Here is an 18,351-nt window from a genome sequence, read left to right on the forward strand (position 1 = left end):
AATAAAATACTCTGTTTATTGCTTTAAAAGTACTTTTTACTGCACTCAGCTTATCTGAATACTACATTTTTAAGTATTTTTAAGTACTTGTCCACGTTTGTGGTGGAAAGTACTTGATGAACGACGACATCGATGAGTATTTACTTAAACACTTAAACCACTTTAAGCATATTTGCACTGCACAAGACACTATATAATGTGGATTGCACAACACTGGACATTATATTCTTCATTTCCAGTTAATACTTGTACAGCTGCTGTTATTGTGTATATATATATTTATATTTATTCATACATTCTTATATATTTCTATACTGTGTATTTTGTTGTTATTTTATTTTCAACTTTAATTTATATATTTTATCTTATTCTTTCCCAGTTAAATTTACCCTTCATTCTAATTTGTGTTGTACAGTTATCTCATTCTTAACTTAATTTTTATATTTTATTTTATTCCTTCCTGGTTAAATTTACCCTTTTCTATTTTCATATTTATTTCCTATCTTATTCATAGCCTTTTCTTTTTTCTTTAGGTCACGAGCAGTTGTCCAAGCATTTCACTGCATATCGTACTGTGTATGTGACAAATAAAAATTTGAATTTGAATTTGAATTTGAATTATTTAAATCTGATCTTACTAATACTCTGTACTACATTAAATGTTGTACTTTTTACTGCATTATTACTGCAGTTACTTTGTTGTTTTTAAACTTTTGAAGTAGTAAACATTAAATCGCAGTACTCCGTTCCCGGGTCACAGGCTGTGTTGTAGTACATTTACGACACGTGTAACGACAGTTTGAGGTACTTGGAGTATTTTCTCTAGTGTACTCCTGTACATTTTACAGGTAAAAGTACTTTTTACTGCACTAGTTTCAGCTTTCAGTCTTTCAACCATAAATCGGAGGATTTGAAAACAGGAAGTACTTGAATAGTTTTTCTCACACAGTAGTACTACTACATCATCACTGCAGTTTTGAGGTACTTTAGTACTTATTTTTCACTACTTGATACTATGTTTCAGATTAGGGCTGTGCGTTATGACCAAAATCTCATATCCCGATATAAAACATCTATCGTCACGACAACGATATAAATCACAAAAATGTAACATTTTCTGTAAATTCTGTGAATCTCGGGCAGCTCGACTTGCGTGAAGTGTTTCCAGCTGCGCGTCATGTAGCTGGAGTCGAGTGTTTTAACCGATGCATGAAACGATACATTTTTACACATAAATTGTAACAGTTTTCTGTGTGAGTATTTATTAGACGGCGTGCTGCGAGGAAAAGCCTGTTCTAACGTTGAGTCTAAGGTTTATTTGGAGCACCTGACGGCTCTTTGCTGCTTCCCATGCGTAAACCCTCTCCACACTGTCACGTGATTCTTGTGTAGGTGGGTGAAGAGGTTTGACGAGTTTGAGTCTGAGGTGGGGACGGTTTTATAACCGAACCACGTCCGTGCTACAGAGGGAGCCCCTCGTTTAGGAACAAGGTCCTCGATTTGTTTGGTCTGGTCTTTGTGTTTGTCATCATTTCAGTTTTTTTTGAAAAATCTCAACAGAATCTTCAGCTTTATTGTGAAAGGTTTAGGTGAAAATAAACAAGCGGACGGCGGAGCCGCACGCTGGGTTTACCGTGGTTGTTGCTAACGCGTAAAAACAGTTGCTTGTCCGACCTCTGAGACTGATTTCACTCAGCAAGCGCCGGCCAACCGGCTGGGAACGCACATTTATTGGGAAAATCGCTAGCCTGACGTCCCGGGGCTAGCGATTTTTCCAGTCGGGCTACCAAAATCTATCTCTGCCCTGCCCGTCGGGCTATCATAGGAAGGAAAAATATATGTCAATGCTTTTGCATTCTTTCAAAATGTAGCTGAGTAATTATGTCATTGGCATCGATGAGCCACTTTCAATATGTGACATATTGAAATCGCGTTTGAATTTGTGATCGCGCGAACTGTGTATAGAGAGCGACAGCACTGATTGGTGAGTGACGATCATTTGCGCACCAATTCCTCTGACATCGTCTTATCAATCGTTAGCTTACTATGCAAACATGACAAGTGAAATCTCCCGCAGCTTAAACATATGAGAGGTTGATCGCAGAGAATCGCTGAGCGTTATGTAAGTACGTGTGTAAAAGCAGCAGGATATATATTTTAGTTCTGCTGAGCCAAATAAGACAGGTCAGGGTGAAGAAGGGACAGCCAAAGAAAAGCTTACCACAAAACGGAAAAGTTATGACAAATCAGACTATGAGGCAAAAAGAAAGTGCAGCTTTATGGTTTCATGGACAAAAGAATTTCTGTGGCTGCAACATGACGAGCTAAAAACATGATGTTCTGCCGGGTGTGTTGTGAGTTTCATTCGATTTCGGAGTCGACAAGCGCCTTTGTTACTGGGACCAGTCATTTTAAGGAAGACCCCATCAGAACCCATGAGAAATGCAAGAAATGCATTATTGCTCAGTCTGCAATATCTTTCACAGAACAAACACCAATTGCAAAAAACAAACTAAAAATAAACCTGAAAATCTGTTTAGAACAGCTACTATGTTGCAAAGAGTGAACTACCATTGGCACAATGTAGCAGTCTTTGCAAACTTCAAAAAGCAAATGGCCTCGATCTTGGTTCCACTTGCCTCTTACCCGTGACTTCAGTGGAAATTTCAAATTCAGGATCTACAGACTGATTCATGTCCTACACAGTTCTTACAAGTTCATATAAATTTCTGTTCAATTAGAACCAAGTATTTGAGTTGATGATTGTAATTTTTTATACAATGTTGCAATTTGTGTTTCAACAATTTTTTGATTAATGTTTTGTTTCTGTTACAATATTATACTTTAATGTATAACATTGTAACGGAAACAAAACAGGAAACAAAACATCAATCAAAAAGTTGCTCTCTTTTATTCGGGCTACTTAAATTTACTTTGGGCTACCAAAGACTGAAGAGTCTCTGCCTGAAGGGCTACCAGGGATTTAGAAACTTTGCGTGCCTTGGAACTGCTGTGTCACATCCATCTTTTACATCAAACTTTTTTTGCTAGGCCCCCCCTTGTTGGACAAGAAAAATGTTCGCGTCCCCCCACGCAGGGAAAACCAATCCTGCAGGGAGACCTACCTCAGCACCTGTGCAGGTGAAGCCAAAGGGGAGCCATGCTTCACCATATTTTCTAGTCTTTGGCTTGAAAAGTTGGTTTGGAAACACATTCAGTGATGCTTCATCTCCTGCTTTGCATTTGATGGGCGTCAAAAACCTGCCCATGATGCTAGCAGCATGCTAGCTCAAAACGAGACCGTTATTCACCATTAAGGAGGCGGGATAAAGGAAATCTGGAGTCTTTTCCTCACAGGTGCTCAACAACAGCCCGAGGGCAACATGTCAAACTCACTGTGGAGTGGATGGTTCGAACAATTAACAATAACACGAGCCTTCCTCAGTGCTGGTTATAGATGGACGTCTTGCCCTGAGAGTTTGCAGACAGTTTTTACTAAAAGTCCCAACATTGTTCTTCAAAGTCGTGTTACCAAACCAAGCAGCGATACAGAAAGAACAGATTCAATAAAACTTCTGTAAAACAAAGGAAACATTTCAGATGAGACATTAAAAGATCGAATTTTCCTTAAAAACAACAGTTTGTTTGTTTGGTAGCAGCATCAGCTCGAGGCTCAAAACACAGTTTATGGTCAAGAACATCCCCTAAAGACTCTACAAACTCAGTATCAGCAGCTTTGACGAGCTACTAAAATCAATGTCTTTTGATTATGACACGTTTAATAAAAGGAAGGACTCTCCACGCACACCGTACATTCTCACAGCTGCTTTTCATGGGTAGAAAGCTCAGATAAACACAGGCCTGCTAACAAAGAGCTCTTAAAACAAGCTGTGAGTGGCTGTCAAGTTCTCGCTTGTCTCGCCTCGTTCTCAGACATTTTTCAGTAATTTATCAAAAGCAGGCGTAATAACAACACAAACATGTCAAATCTGCATCCTGAGCCACACTTGTTAACAGTTTGTTCTCATCCTGAGTGAATTTGGAGAAAAAAAACACCAAATCTGCGACTTCTTTTTTCATTTTTAGCTCCTTTTACATGGAAACTAAAGCTGAAGATTCAAAAACAAAGATCTTGCAGCATGAAGACGTCTGGCTTAAAGAGAACGAGAGGTTTGTGGTTCTCAGGGCCCGTCTGAGGAACCCGGCGTCCACGCCACCGTGGCTCGTTTACACCGTGGTGACAACTGCGCTCCAGCACATTAAACTCCGCTGGGGGAGCAGTCTTTATCAAGTCTGCAGGAAAGGCATTAATATTGTTGACGCGGTGACAAACGAGTGAACGCGGCACATCTCTCTGTCGCATTGATATTCGTGGCGGTGCCCGACGTGCAGAAGGAGCTCTGTAACGAGCCGTGGCAACAGACCAGGCAGGTTATCATAAACAAACACTTATTGGGGTTATTAGACTGCAGCGGCACGAAGCGAAAGCTGCTGCTTTCAAAGAGCAACGAGAGTCAGAGAGCGATGCTCCGTGTGCGCTCGGGGACGCCTCTTTATGTCGAAAAGCAGCTTCTCAGAGATCTGTCAGGAGCTCAACAAACCCAATCCCACTAACCGCTTCAATTTATTCAGATGAGCCAGATACAGACGGTAGAAATTTCAGATTCAGCGAGCGCTGAGCCCCGGAGCAGACCTGAGGTCAGCGTATCGGCCGCTATCAAGCCGAGACATTGTGCTGTGCTTTTGCTCCAATTGCTGGAATTGAATTTCTGGGTCTCTGGGCTGGACTCCATCTCAGCCGGTGACTAATGTTAGCGTCCCAAAGCTTTTCCAGACCGATAAATCCACAGGGGAGGATGCAGCAAGGCAGCAGGAACGCTGATTACAGCCAGCCGCTGGGAGATTTCCCCACAAACCAGCTTCCACTTCTGCCTCCGCAGCAGTTCTGGGCTTTACAGGGAAGCGGGAGGGGGGCCGTGGAGAAGCCTGACCCACAGCTAAGTATGATGGAGGTTTAGGAAAGAGAGGGCTGTGGTGCTGAGGGAGGATCCGGGTGATGAAGAAGGATGCCCGAGGCAGCCGAGATGAGTTTTAATTACTGCTCTCTGTAAACCTGCACCCGTAACACTGTGCTGACAACAGCCAATCAATGCTACCGGTGTTAGTGACATCAGTGATATCATGAGCCTGCAGGTGATGAAAGTAATGTCTGTGCAAGAGATGCAAACTACGACTAAGACGGCAGCTAATCAGGCCGCAGGGGGACGAACCTCACGGCCGACCAGCAAAATCCATTCATGAACACAAACGGCGTCAATCTGCAGAGCTGCCTCTGAGGCCAGTGTGAGAACGATATCTCAGACATCTGTGTCTGTGAGCACCGTCGATTGATTTCATGCATTTCCTGCCAGGTAAACTCGTTATTTTCATTATTATTACGCGACCAAACAAACCACAAATAACAGCAGTCAGCTGCGAGAGTTCACGGCAAAGAAATGATCTGCTGTTGCTGAGGGGAAGAAACGGAGCCGTACTGATAACATCTGTAACATCTGACACTAATGAGCCCGTCCAGCGCTTTCTATTCCATCTACAGAAGCTTTTTACTACACTTGTAACAGGAGAGATTTACATCCTGTACGACACGTGGATATGCAATCATCTCAAATATGAGTTAGAAGTGTCCGTCCACTCATCACAGGCATGAACGAGCTGCTCTGTTTCCAGGGTTAACTGGATTAACAACTTTCAAAAGCAAGGATTGGTTCCTCCTCTGAACACAGGCTGGCTTTTCCCTTTTCTCCTCGAGGATATGAGGAGCAGGCGTGCCCGATGGCTTCAGATACAAAGGTGCAGAATGAGATAAAGAGAGATGATTTTGATAATCTGACTCGTGCAAAGCTGCTCAAGCAGAACCAAGAATAAAAACATGGTGTGTTCATCTGCACAAGCAGAAGACTGAAAGAGAAACTCTTTATTCATCAAACTGTTGTTAGGATTCAGTGAGTGCTGCTTACAAACTGCACCCAGCATGTGCACACGATTAGATCTGCCACAAATGATAATTTTGATAGTCACTAGTCACCGATTATTTTTGCGATTAGTCGACTAATCAGATCATCATCCATTGGACGTAAAACGTACAGCTTATTGCACCAGCAGCATCTGCTCTTATATAACTATCATTAGCTTACAGCTTTAAGTGTTTAAGGTATGTGCTAACTAAAAATAAAGACAAGATGATAGTTTATTAAATTTTAATGACATTTGCAGATTGTTTCGGTGAAGTTTAATAAACTCCTTGCTATCTAAAATATAACAGGACACCGGAGTAAATTCTCGAGCATCTCACACTTCTGATAATCAGCTGTCTGCTTGACGTTTATTCAGCTGTGTAAAAACTATAACTTTAATCTCAGCCAAACCGATTTACTCAGGAACAAATAAAATACTGAAAAAAGCCAAACAATAACATTTTTAAGTTATCTAAGTGACTTATATATCATGTTTAACCTGAGTAGCGAAAGACGGCGGTGGGTTTGAAAACGAGTCCGGTGTTCTCACGGCTCTAGTTAGCCTAGCCCCCGGCTAGCTATCGAGCTAGCGGCTAACAGACGTCTCCGAAAACGTCGGAGCGCTTTTGAAAATATGTGGTGTCTTGATAAACTGAGCAGATATTTGAGGTTTACACAGCTACATTCTCGCCTGAAAATATGTTAAACGTTTATTTTGTGACCCAGAAAGAATAATAAGAGTAATATTAAAACTAACTAGCTGCCGCCATTGTTGGAAACTGAGCTGGGCTGCGCTATGAATTCTGGGGCACAGCTTCTTCTTCTTCGGGGTTTAACGGCAGCTGGCATCCTTGTACATGCAGTGCTGCCATCTTCTGTTTCAGTCCGTTATTACACTCTTAAATCCTACTACTTATTCCTGCGTCTTTTGGGATCTTACAAAGCTTCAAACGACGCGTCGACTATTAAATCAGTCGTCGACGATTTTGACAGTCGACTAATCGTGGCAGCCCTACATACGATACGTTCTGATCTGTAATAAAGAGAATGAAGAGCGCACAGCGCATGTAAAACCTCTGCTGGTTTCACATGCAGCATGCAGGGTGTCAGTCTGCTCAGCAACAACAATACGAGGATGTGGAAGAGGGCGAACCTTATCTATGGGTGTGGCAACAACTGATAACAGACGGTCAGCTGTTGCAGGTCAGCCTTCTTGCAGAAAAACTGTTCAGGAGATGAAGATGAATAAACACAGACACATGTTTAAAGGAAGAGATGGAGGAAATCGCTGCAGCAGGCACGGCCGCCCAGCTGTGTTCTTCTGATCAGAGCTTCACAAACTGTGTCAGCTCTCCAGGTAAGGAAGGACATTTTGCACCATCGACAAGCAGCTGTGCTGTCGTTGTGGAGTCAGAGCACCCAGCACCACCCACAGACTGAGCTCACTGTGGTCCTAAAGGCTCCACTCAGACCAGCGTGGCCCTTCTGTGATGCAGGACCTCAGCAAAGAGGAGGACTCACCCCAGGAAGCCACTCTCCTCAGACACCTCCAGTCCTACGACGTGACACAGCGACTCTCGGTGCTCGATGTGGACGCGTTGAACTGTTTGCAGCCACACGGCTGAAGCTTTAATTACACCGTCCCAGTCTGAAACAGATTCACCTGAATATTGTTCATGAAAGAGTCCATCCTTTGGCGATGTATACACGTGGAGGTCACCTGATGGCGTGTTTGAATTCAGACACATTGGAGGGTTTTCCAACATGAAGAAAAGCATCTCAGTCTGATTTAGTGCTGGCAACTCCAAATTTATCTGGATCATTGTCCTGCTGCCCGAGTGCTCTTGAGCTTCATGGCATGAACTGATGCGCGGACTCCCTCCTTCAGGGTTTTCTGGTAGATTCATGGTAGGGCTGCTCAATTAATCGGATTTTAATCTCGATTACGATCGGGGCTTTCAATGATCATTAAAAATGACTGAGCCGATTATTAGCCCCTCCCTCGTGCTTTACTCTCGCGCTGCTCCGTGTGGCAAATCGAGCGCACCTCTCTGCGTTTCGATCACGTGTCACAACAATTAAGAGCAGCGGTCTCCAACCTTTTTTGCGCCACGGACCGGTTTATGCCCGACAATATTTTCATGGACCGGCCTTTAAGGTGTCGCGGATAAATACAACAAAATAAAACTAGTACCGGTACCGAAAAAAAGAAAATTTATTCATAACACACGTGAAAAGACCCAGGAAAACCGAGTAAACGATAAAAACGATAACAAAATAACGCTGAAAACCGATAAAAACCCTGAAAACTTTACATTTGACACCTGAGCCTCAACTCTCGCGGCCCGGTACCAAACGACTCACGGACCGGTACCGGTCCGAGGCCCGGGGGTTGGGGACCGCTGATTAAGAGGACCCGAGGGAAGCTCGGAAAGCTCAGCAGAAGTTATTTGGAGAGGAGAGTGACTGCTGTTGGTTGAAAAGAGGTAAAAAACTTCAGTGGTGTGGAAACATTATGGGTTCAGTCAGACGTGGATCAAGTAGACACAGTGTGTAAACTTTGCTACAGTGTCGTAGCTGCACCACAGAGCAACACTGCAAACTTCACTAAACATAGATGTTTACATTTTTCATTTATTTCTTATATTGCAAACATTTGCACTGTTATCAGTATTTACACACTATTTTATATTATTTTTGACAATCTTTAAAGTCATTATTCAACACACTGTTATTGTTAAATAAATATCGTCAAATAATCGAGATCTCACTGAAAATAATCGTGATTATCGTTTTTGCCATAATCGATCAGCCCTACTGCATGGTTCCCTCAGTTACAGCGAGTCACTCTGAAGCAGCAGAGCAGCCCAGACCACCACCGTGTCTGCTGCTGTGATGATCTCTCATCAGATGTGACGGGGCTCAAACACTCTTTGGGATCATCCAGATGTTTTCTGGCAGATGTGAGATGAGCCTTTGTGATCTTTTTGGTCAGCAGTGGTTTTCTCCTTAAACTCTCCCATGGAGCCATTTCTTCTCTTTCTTGTGGTTGAATCATGACCTCTGACGTCGTTGATGGCGAAGGTTCAGCACCGTGTGGATAACGGCTCTCACTGTGGTTCTGTGACCTTTCAGACTGATGATGTCACTGACTTTGGTTCTCAGCTGGTTCTTTAGATCGTGGCGTGATGTGCTGCTGGTTGAGATCTTTCAGCCTGCTTCACTTTATCAGACAGCTTCTGTTGTGGGGACTTCTTCTGCTAGTAACTTTAACCCTTTAAAGCCGGTCAGAGCGGCACGCTCCGTTTTGCGTAACTATTTTTAAATCCTGGTAGCTCTGCAACCACGTGAGCTAGCGCAATAATTCTTTTTGCATATGAAACCGGAGGAGTTGTACTTACATCTTATGCCATCAGCTTGTCCTCGGTCACAGTTTCCTTCCACATATAGCTTTGCAAAAACTGCATAAAAAGCACTTGCAGCAACAAAAACATAATATTCCAGAAACACGCTTTGCCGATCCGATCAGCTGTTTGTAACACTTCCTACGTCCATCAGCGTGAACTATCGCATGTCCGCCATGACCTGCCCGAAACAGGAAGTGACATCATTTTTGCGGAAATGTAGTTTTTTACCATCAGGGCCTCATGAGCCTATACTGGTGTTTTTAAAAGTTATGTTTGACTTTATGACTTTCTGTGTGGTTTCTGGGATGCTTAGGACTCATATTGCACTGCTGGAAATAGTTTATTTTGATGCATATGCTGCTTTTTTGCAAATTTGCATTATAATATTTATTTTAGTTTTTCCTCCAGTGTATAAAAATTGGTGTATTTCAAAAATAAAACTATGAAGACACTCAAAATAAATTTCCTGTGGTGGGAAACTATTTTGTGCAACTTTTTTGTATTTACAGTTTTGAGGGATAAGCCTCTTAAATTTCTCTAACTAGAAATATATGTTAAAAAAACAAAAACGATTTTCAATTTTTTTGTAGTTTATTGCACTTTTTTGCAATTTATGTAATTACTATGCACTTAATGCAGACATATTATTAAAATCTGGGCTATAATGGTTGTATTGATGTATAGCAACTTGAAATGCTCCCAAAAATGGCTCCACAGCATGTAAACATATAATATAAGCTCTGGCAGACTTGGTTCTATGGTAGGTCTTAAAGGGTTAATAACGAGGCACCGACTCTTCAAAAGAAGACGCTTTACACAGGAGGGGAATTTTCTGCTTTAGAATTCGCACAAAAAGTCAATAAACGAGTAAAACTGAAACTATTTGATAGTGTGGTAATGTTTGTAAGAGAACAGGCAGTTTAGGGGTTTATCCCCACACTGGTAGGTGATGTTCACCAAGTCCAAGCAGCTAAGATCTCAAGGAAAGGTCACCAGGAGGGTAAACACTGATCTTGTGTGGACCCGGATCATCCACAGCACATTTGATGCCCATATATCCTGTAACAGACCAGACTCTGAGCTCCACAACAAAGTCTGTGACCGGCAAACACACACAAGCATCCTTATGCCCGCATTTACAGGGCCAACTACAAGCCCCCCCTCGACAACTTTGACATTTGCTCTGACTTTGTATGAGGTACTTATATGAAATAAGTCATTCGCCAGATAATCTCTTTAACCTTATCACTGAATGTTTATTCATCTCCAGCCCGCCGAGCCTCGCCGCGCTCGCTCAGCCAAAGCTAAGGTGATTACTGGACGGGTGTCAGTGTTGACTGTAAGCTGGGCGGATCCAGGCCCGCTGCCCGGGACACAAATGGGATTTGTCTCTCATGCAGAACATCAGACGCGGCTTTTTAGGCAACGGCAGCAGGGAAGGCATTACAAAAATGCCTGCTTCCGCTCACCTTGGAGGACTAATGGGCAGTTTGGCCCACCAGCGATGCAGTCATTAGCTCCGGCAGCCGCTCTGGAACACAAATACAGGCTGAAAGCCACTCGACAGCACAGAAATTACACCGAAATAACCCGGCCGAGGCAGCGCTGCACATCTTTCTCCTTGTGGCTGCTTCACAGGCTTGTTGTGAAGCAAATAGCAGGTGTCAAAATGCACTTGTCAAGAGAAACGACAGCAAAAATCACAAATGACAGCACTTAGAAGAGAACAAATGAGACATCTCCTCCTGAGTGCGAGATTTCGGGTGAAATGTGGGTGAAAAAAAAGTTGATCTTCCAGAGCAGCTTCCTCCCCGCTGAGGCTGTTTAGCAGTGCCTCCCACCGCCACATCGCACTGCAGCAACGCAACCAGGACGCACATCTACACCACATATCACCTACACCTGCTACACCTGTCAGTCTGCAGCTGACCAGAAGCTGGTGGGTGGAGTCATATTTAGCCAAGCAGTTTCTGTCATTTCCCCTCTACAATTAAAACTGAAATATGAAACGCATAAACATTTAAAGTTGACTTATTTAAGCCTCCTTATTTGTATTCCTAAATGCTCACATAGAAGTGGGCGGGGCTTCTGCATTCACAGTCAGGGTAGCCGTCTGACATGACCATATTAGGGCAATTCCAGCTCCAGTGTCAGCACCAAACATCTGCTCTGCTGAACACCTGCTATGATCGCTACAGTGTTTCTCTCACCCCAACCAATCACAGCAGATGGCCCCGCCCCTCCCTGAGCCTGGTTCTGCTGGAGGTTTCTTCCTGTTAAAAGGGAGTTTTTCCTTCCCACTGTCGCCAAAGTGCTGCTCATAGGGGGTCATATGATTGTTGGGTCTTTCTTTGTATTATTGTAGGGTCGAGCTTACAGTATAAAGCAGCTTGAGGCGACTGTTGTTGTGATTAGTTCTGTATTAAAGCTGAATTGTTCTCGTTGCTGAAGTTAAAGCAGCGTAAAACAGACTCAGCAGACTGATTAGAATCGATCGCAACGTTTAGTCATTTTCACTAAATAAATACAGGAAATATTCATAAATATGCACTCATTAATGCATAATTACATCTTCCAACAAACTGATTCATTCTCAAACTTAATCCATTAAAAACACACAGCAGCTGGTGTACTCCATCTTTTATATACAGTCTATGGGCTCCAACGCATGTTTCGACCTTGGACGGATTCTGAAAAATGTGCTATAAATAAATATTTTGTTCTTTTCTTGCGTGCGTGTCTCATTTTGTTATGTACTGTAGATTTATTTGTTTATGTAATAAAAAGTAATAAAAATATCATTCATCTGTGCGAGTCCACAACAACAATATAATCTGATATTCCTGAGGAGGGAGGACAGCAGCGCGGCTGATTACATCTGTAATATCTGACATTTAATCAAGCTGGCAGCTCAAACTGCCTTTCAGCAACATGACAGCATAACATTATCGCTACTGTGGAAATTATACTGCAGCTCAGAGTATTTCATGAAAAGAAATCTAGAGTTACTAATCAAATTCATATTACGGAAACACAACAAAAGGGTCCTTCGAACAAAGGAAGAAGCGAAAGCTGCAATTATTACCGAGCTCCACAAACTTTTAGAATCAGTTATCTTTCCACCAGTGGTTTTTTTTTGTGTGATGAATCTTTAAAATGTCAGAAACGTCCATCAAACCTGCCCCTCTGTGTTCCCAACGGAAACTCAATATTCAGTTTACAGCTAATCTAAACAAAAAGAAAATGAATAAAAGTTCCAAACTGAACGACGGTTCTGTTGATCTACCAACTAAAAATCAGGCGGCAGCGGCTGCTAAGCTAAGCTCGATCTCTATCTGCCAGCAGGAGCGTCCCCACGGGCGTTTGAGGACGGACGACCTTAAAAATATGATCAAAGTATCGAAGGCGTCAACATCTGAGGACAGACGGAGACGGCGAGGCTGGTGTGGAACAGCAAGGTCCAGGGCATAACTGAGAACAGCATCATCTCAGTCAAATGTCAGTGAGTGTAAACATAACAGGAGCATCAGCACTGCTGCAGCCGTCATGGAGACGAGCTGAACGAAATCAGACGCTCTCGCTCACAGAGGGCGGATCCACACACTTTCATGTCGGGTGCAGATCAGGCAAATGTGTTAACCACCACACTATGGAGCCACTGAGCAGCTATAAGAGGAAGAGCATGATATAAAGACCCAGTGTGCACCGCCTCATGCTTCCTTTAGGGGTCGCCACACTGCTTCAGCTGCCTCCACCTCCTCCTACCCCAGCATCCTCGTCTGTCACTCCAACCCTCTGCACCAATCCTTCACTGCATCCATGAACCTCTTCTGAGGTCTTCCTCCTGCCTGGCAGCTCCACCTTCATCATCCTCTGCACATGTCCATCTCAGTCTCTCAGATATTATCAATGAAACTGCAGCAGACCTGTGTGAAACAGACCGCTGTCCACATGAATCCTGCTGCGCTCTGTTCATTAAAGGGAGGAGCAGACACTTCCTGTTTGAAACCAATATTTTTGTTCTCATGTCCTTGGATGTGCTGCTACTTGCTCTCAGGATTAATGAATAAATGATGAGAGCAAAGAAACGATCAGATCATTACTGCAGTGGACAAAAAAGGCTGCAGCAGGTTGTTCAAAGTAAAAGGACACAGATTTGTCACATTTGATTTCGTCCTGTCCTTGGAATTTGATTCTATCCAACCCTCTGATTGATTTAGTCTTCAGAAGTCTTACATTTGAATTTTCTGACGGCCTTTTAAGGCTCTGTTATCTCAAGGCTGATGTAATAGATATATCGTTCGATCAAATGACCAAATTCAAGAAAAGTTCTAGAGAGCTGCTTCAGATACGCCATTCAAACTTTTAGGCCAAAGAGCTGAAAATATGACTTCAAGAATTTGCATCCATCCATTCTGAATGTCAAATTCTGAAAACTGGAATTTGCTTTAACATTTGCTGCAGTTTCATGTTTGAAGGCCTGCAGAAAGATCAGTTACAAAACTACGTGGTTGAAATTTGTAACACACGTTGCCAATAATGAGGTTTAACTACGCAAATCCCAAGAAGGGCCTTAAACATATTAGAGCTCGGAAATGCAGGAGATTATTGTGACATTCCAAAAAATGCAGCTTCCATTTTTTATTTTGTGTTTGGTAGTAACAACGTGTCCAAAATGCTTTAACCTCCTGGGACCTGGCATCCTTATATGTGGACATCACATGTTGGGTTATTTAGACCAAAATACTAAATTTTGCTCTACAAGGGCCTGATATCCACTTACGAGGACGTCATACTGCCACCGTTCTATCGAAATTTAAAACGAATGTCCTCATATGTGGATATTATTTTCATCAGAAACAAAAATCAGGTAATTCTTTGTTTTTACATTCATCAGGTCCCAATCAGCCCAGATAGCAAAGAGAAATTAAAAATGCATGTCGTGAAAGAGTTTGGGTCTTAGGAGGTTAAAAAATCCAGAGTTGAAAACCACAGTGGCTACAGCCATCTTTTATATACAGTCTGTGAGTGTGACTTTCAAGAACTGGTTCTGGACCACCGAGCAGATGTGGGATCTGTGAAACCACTAAGAAGATACCGACGGGCAAAAGTGCCAAGTGATTTTCCTTGTTTATGTAACACATGAGCTTAAGTGATGAAGCTGATGGTGTAAACGTGTCTTTAATAATCAGATCTGTAGACAGCTCGTCTTATCCACAGTCTGATGATACACATGTCGGCACAGCTGGAAGTAGGGCGGGGCGATATGGCCTAAAATTCATATCGCGATATAATTTGAAGCATGTGCGGTAACGATATATATCACGATATATTCTTTTCTTCTGTATAACGTATTTTCCACACTATAAGGCTTAAAATCCTTTAATTTTCTCAAAAATCGAAACTCGAACCGATTTTGGCAGAAATCTGTTAAAAACATTTTAGTATAGCTTTGGTAAGCTCACTGCTTGCAGGGCTGCCGTAGTGAGGAGCTTCACGGAGTAATCTGGGTCCTAAACTCCGTCTCCTTCAGGTCCCAAAGTCAAACGAACACTGAGAGTTAAAAACGGTCTAAATTCTTTCATCTTTAATAAAATCATCAGCGTTGCTGCTTTATCGGGTGTAACAATTAAGTTTAACATCCATGAAAACAGAATTTATTAAATTTAACGGAGTTAGAAGTTAACAGGAAGTTAGCTCGCTAGTTTCCACCTAAACATTTCATACCATGTTCTGACTGAGAGATTTTTGAAACTAATTCAAACGTACAGCTCTGTTATCACTTCCAACATCAATTCAATTCAATTCAATTTTCAATTCAATTTTATTTATATAGCGCCAAATCACAACAAAAGTCGCCTGAAGACAGAAAACTAAACAGCAGTGACGTTTGCAGGGTTACTGAAGTCGGACTACCTGGTATATAATGTTGTGCTACGTGATTGCTAGCTACACAGCTATGTTAGCATAACATTAGCACAGTGAAGCTGGAGGATGAACGCCAACTTTTTTCCACTCGATAAAAGTTAACGTGAGGGATTCTGGTGAAAAGAGCGACATAGTCAAAATCTCTATCGTTGGCCAAATTTATATCGTTTCTATCGCCCACCCTAGCTGGAAGTTCAGCTCTTTAAGGACACTTAAAGGACACGTGCTGACATACAACAGTCTTTCTGCTGGTAAACACTGTCGTATGCAGAGATGGGCAGTAACATGTTACTGTAATCAGATTACTTTTTCAAATAACGAGTAAAGTATTACAATTGCAAAAAAAGTAATTAGATTACTGTTACTTCCCCATAAGCACGCTGCGTTACTAAACCGTGATTTTGTTTGTGAGAGTGTCTCATGACAATAATGTAAGAGCGTGTGACGTTCGTGGTAACAGACGTGTGCAGATCAACAACGGATAACATGGAGAGAGTACGACCATGCAGCGTTCAAAGCGTGGACGTACTGACCTTACTTAAGGTTTATTCGATAAAAAGTGACACAAACATTAGCTTCCGCTGTTCACTCTGCGTGGGAAGGAAACTCGTTTCTACAGCGAAAAATTAAACTTCAAATCTGAGCGAGCAGCGAGCACGCTGCCACGGGAACGTGACATTCACAGAGAAACCCCCGGATCCTCCCGCTGACATGACCGCTGTGGACAAACCCCCACCCGCCCCACTCCTGCTAGACAGGTGACAACAGATCTAAGAGCTGCTGAGTCTTTGATTTATTTTCTGCTGTGTTTTACTTGCATCTATGTGAAAGAGTGTAAACACAAAACATGATTTTATTTTATATGCTGGAATCTGCAGAAAATAGCTTTAAATGTTAAACACATTTCTTCTTGCATATAATTTAATTTTTGCTTGATGCAATGTGAATAAACTTAAAAGATTAAAACTAATAAAACAAGTTTTAAAAAGAGATTTTTCCATTTGACTACATTTTATATGATGGATTATGCAGAAAAAACAGAACTGGGCTACAGGGCTATAACTTTATTACGTATCCAGGTTGTGTATCATGTTTTTTAAAAAATATTTTCAAGTAACTTGAGCAGCACTGGTGTATGTGGCCTGAGGCCGGCTTATTGTGTTGCCTAAATATCCCAGAGATGTCGTTTACAGCTGGCTCTCTGCCTGTTTTATGTGGCAACATCAGTTCATCCCTTGAGTTTGGAGCTTTACATGACACGAGTCAGTTTATTAAAGTCAAACACGATGAAGCACAAGGAGCAAAGCACACTTCTTCAGCATTATTCACAAAAACCCATCAACTATCCTCGATAACAGTCCACCTTAACAACACTCATCCTCACACCATCTCTTCCGTCCACCTTTAGGCTCCCTGTCAATGCTGTTGACCTGTGTGTGCTAACAGCTAGCTGGAGCTGCTGCTAGCCGTCTTGCTAACTTTTCAGACTGTGTTGGGGTCACAGACAAACGTGGGTGACCTCACAGAGGCAGAGACACGCGGGGAGCGGAGCTCCGACCAACCGAACACCGTTTAAAGCACGAGCGCAGCGGCGATACAGGCTCAGAAGCTAAAAGCGGCTAACACACCTACCAGTAACGTGAGTTCTGGCTTCCGGTTGTCCTGCCACCACGTGTCGGCCCCCCGGTCCTAAAGCCCGTCCGTACCGCTCTCGTTTTCTGATGTACGGAAGCCCTTTAGGTCAATTTTGGACAACGAGAATAGTAAAATTAAAGGATAAAAGCACAGTTGTTTTATGCTTTGTTACTATTTGATTATTTTTATTTGTCACAGTTTTAACTTTCAGATCCAATTAAAATCAGTCAATTCTTTTCTTTTTAAATAAAATGAGAAAAATACATTTTATTCATTCATTTTGGTATCACGTAAAGTTTTGACCTACAAAATGTACTGGCTTCAGAGACTACAAATATTAAGCTAATAGTCCCGAGTTTTACATAATAATTAATTTAAAAACATATTTATAAAATGTATTTATCTACAGAATTTGATTTACAAAATGTTTCCCCTTTCTACCTCCTCATTTTGATTTTTGTGCCTTAATCTCAGATTTGTGAGCCTCAAACTTTTCAAACTTTTGAATAACTGAATGTTACGTTTTAGTTTCATCTCTGAAACATGAACTTACAAAGTCACAGCTTTTACCTCCCACTTTGTTTTGTGCTGTGATGGGACGCTCGGTTCTTCCTCTAACCCCTGCTGTGTTTTTTGGACTTTGCTTTATTTGATAAAAGGTTGTTCTCTGTTGCTTCAGCTCTTTTTCTACAGTCTGCATCTTCCTGTGTTTCATGACACAAACAGTGACTTTCTAAGATTTTTACTTTTATCTCATATTTGTAAAAATAAGTTTGAGCTTTTATTGGAAAGCTGTGGATAATTTCTTAATCCTCTAGATTTCCAACCCAATTTGATAATTTAAAATCATCTGGGGTTTTGGCTCAATCAGACTAATGGCCTTTAAAGCTGAGTGCCACAGACAGAGGGAGGAATATTAACAGATGGACTAACATACTGCTGGTTTGGGTCTCATCAGAGAAATAATGAGTGTTTCCAGCCATATTCTTCAGAAATCAATCTCAGAGGCTCGAGGACACCCCAGACTGCTAGATTAGATAGACTCTTAATTTGACACAACAGCCTTTGCATTTACATTTTAGTCATGTTGCCATTTCTGCAGACGTTCAGGCTGTTAATGGACACTTTCAGGACAGCCTGCTGTGGGAAATGAATGTGAGAGCTCTCACTTACAGAGCAGAACAGTGTCTCCCTGAGGAAATGATCACTGATGACTCACATCAGCTGCAAAGAAAACCACTCAGAGGGATGCTGTTCATCTTGTCTGTTAGTCACCCAAGTGTCACTCAGTGCTCGGCATCAGTTCCTTTTGTTTTTTTATGACAGATGTAGGTACACTTGATTAAAAGCTCTGAATCGTGAGGCAA

General features: G+C 42.1%; 1 protein-coding gene across 1 annotated transcript in view; it reads right to left on the minus strand.

Annotated features, from left to right (window-relative positions):
* immp2l (inner mitochondrial membrane peptidase subunit 2) overlaps positions 1–17,053 on the minus strand; it is a 210,543-nt gene extending 193,490 nt beyond the window's left edge. The window contains exon 1 of the mRNA XM_087844576.1: positions 16,982–17,053. The gene's annotated coding sequence lies outside the window, so the exon portion shown is untranslated. The remainder of the gene's footprint in view (positions 1–16,981) is intronic.
* Between the last annotated feature and the right edge of the window lie 1,298 nt (positions 17,054–18,351).

Source organism: Neolamprologus brichardi, chromosome 7 (assembly GCF_056152115.1).
Source record: "Neolamprologus brichardi isolate AB-2024 chromosome 7, ASM5615211v1, whole genome shotgun sequence".
In the NCBI taxonomy this organism is placed as follows: Eukaryota; Metazoa; Chordata; class Actinopteri; order Cichliformes; family Cichlidae; genus Neolamprologus; species Neolamprologus brichardi.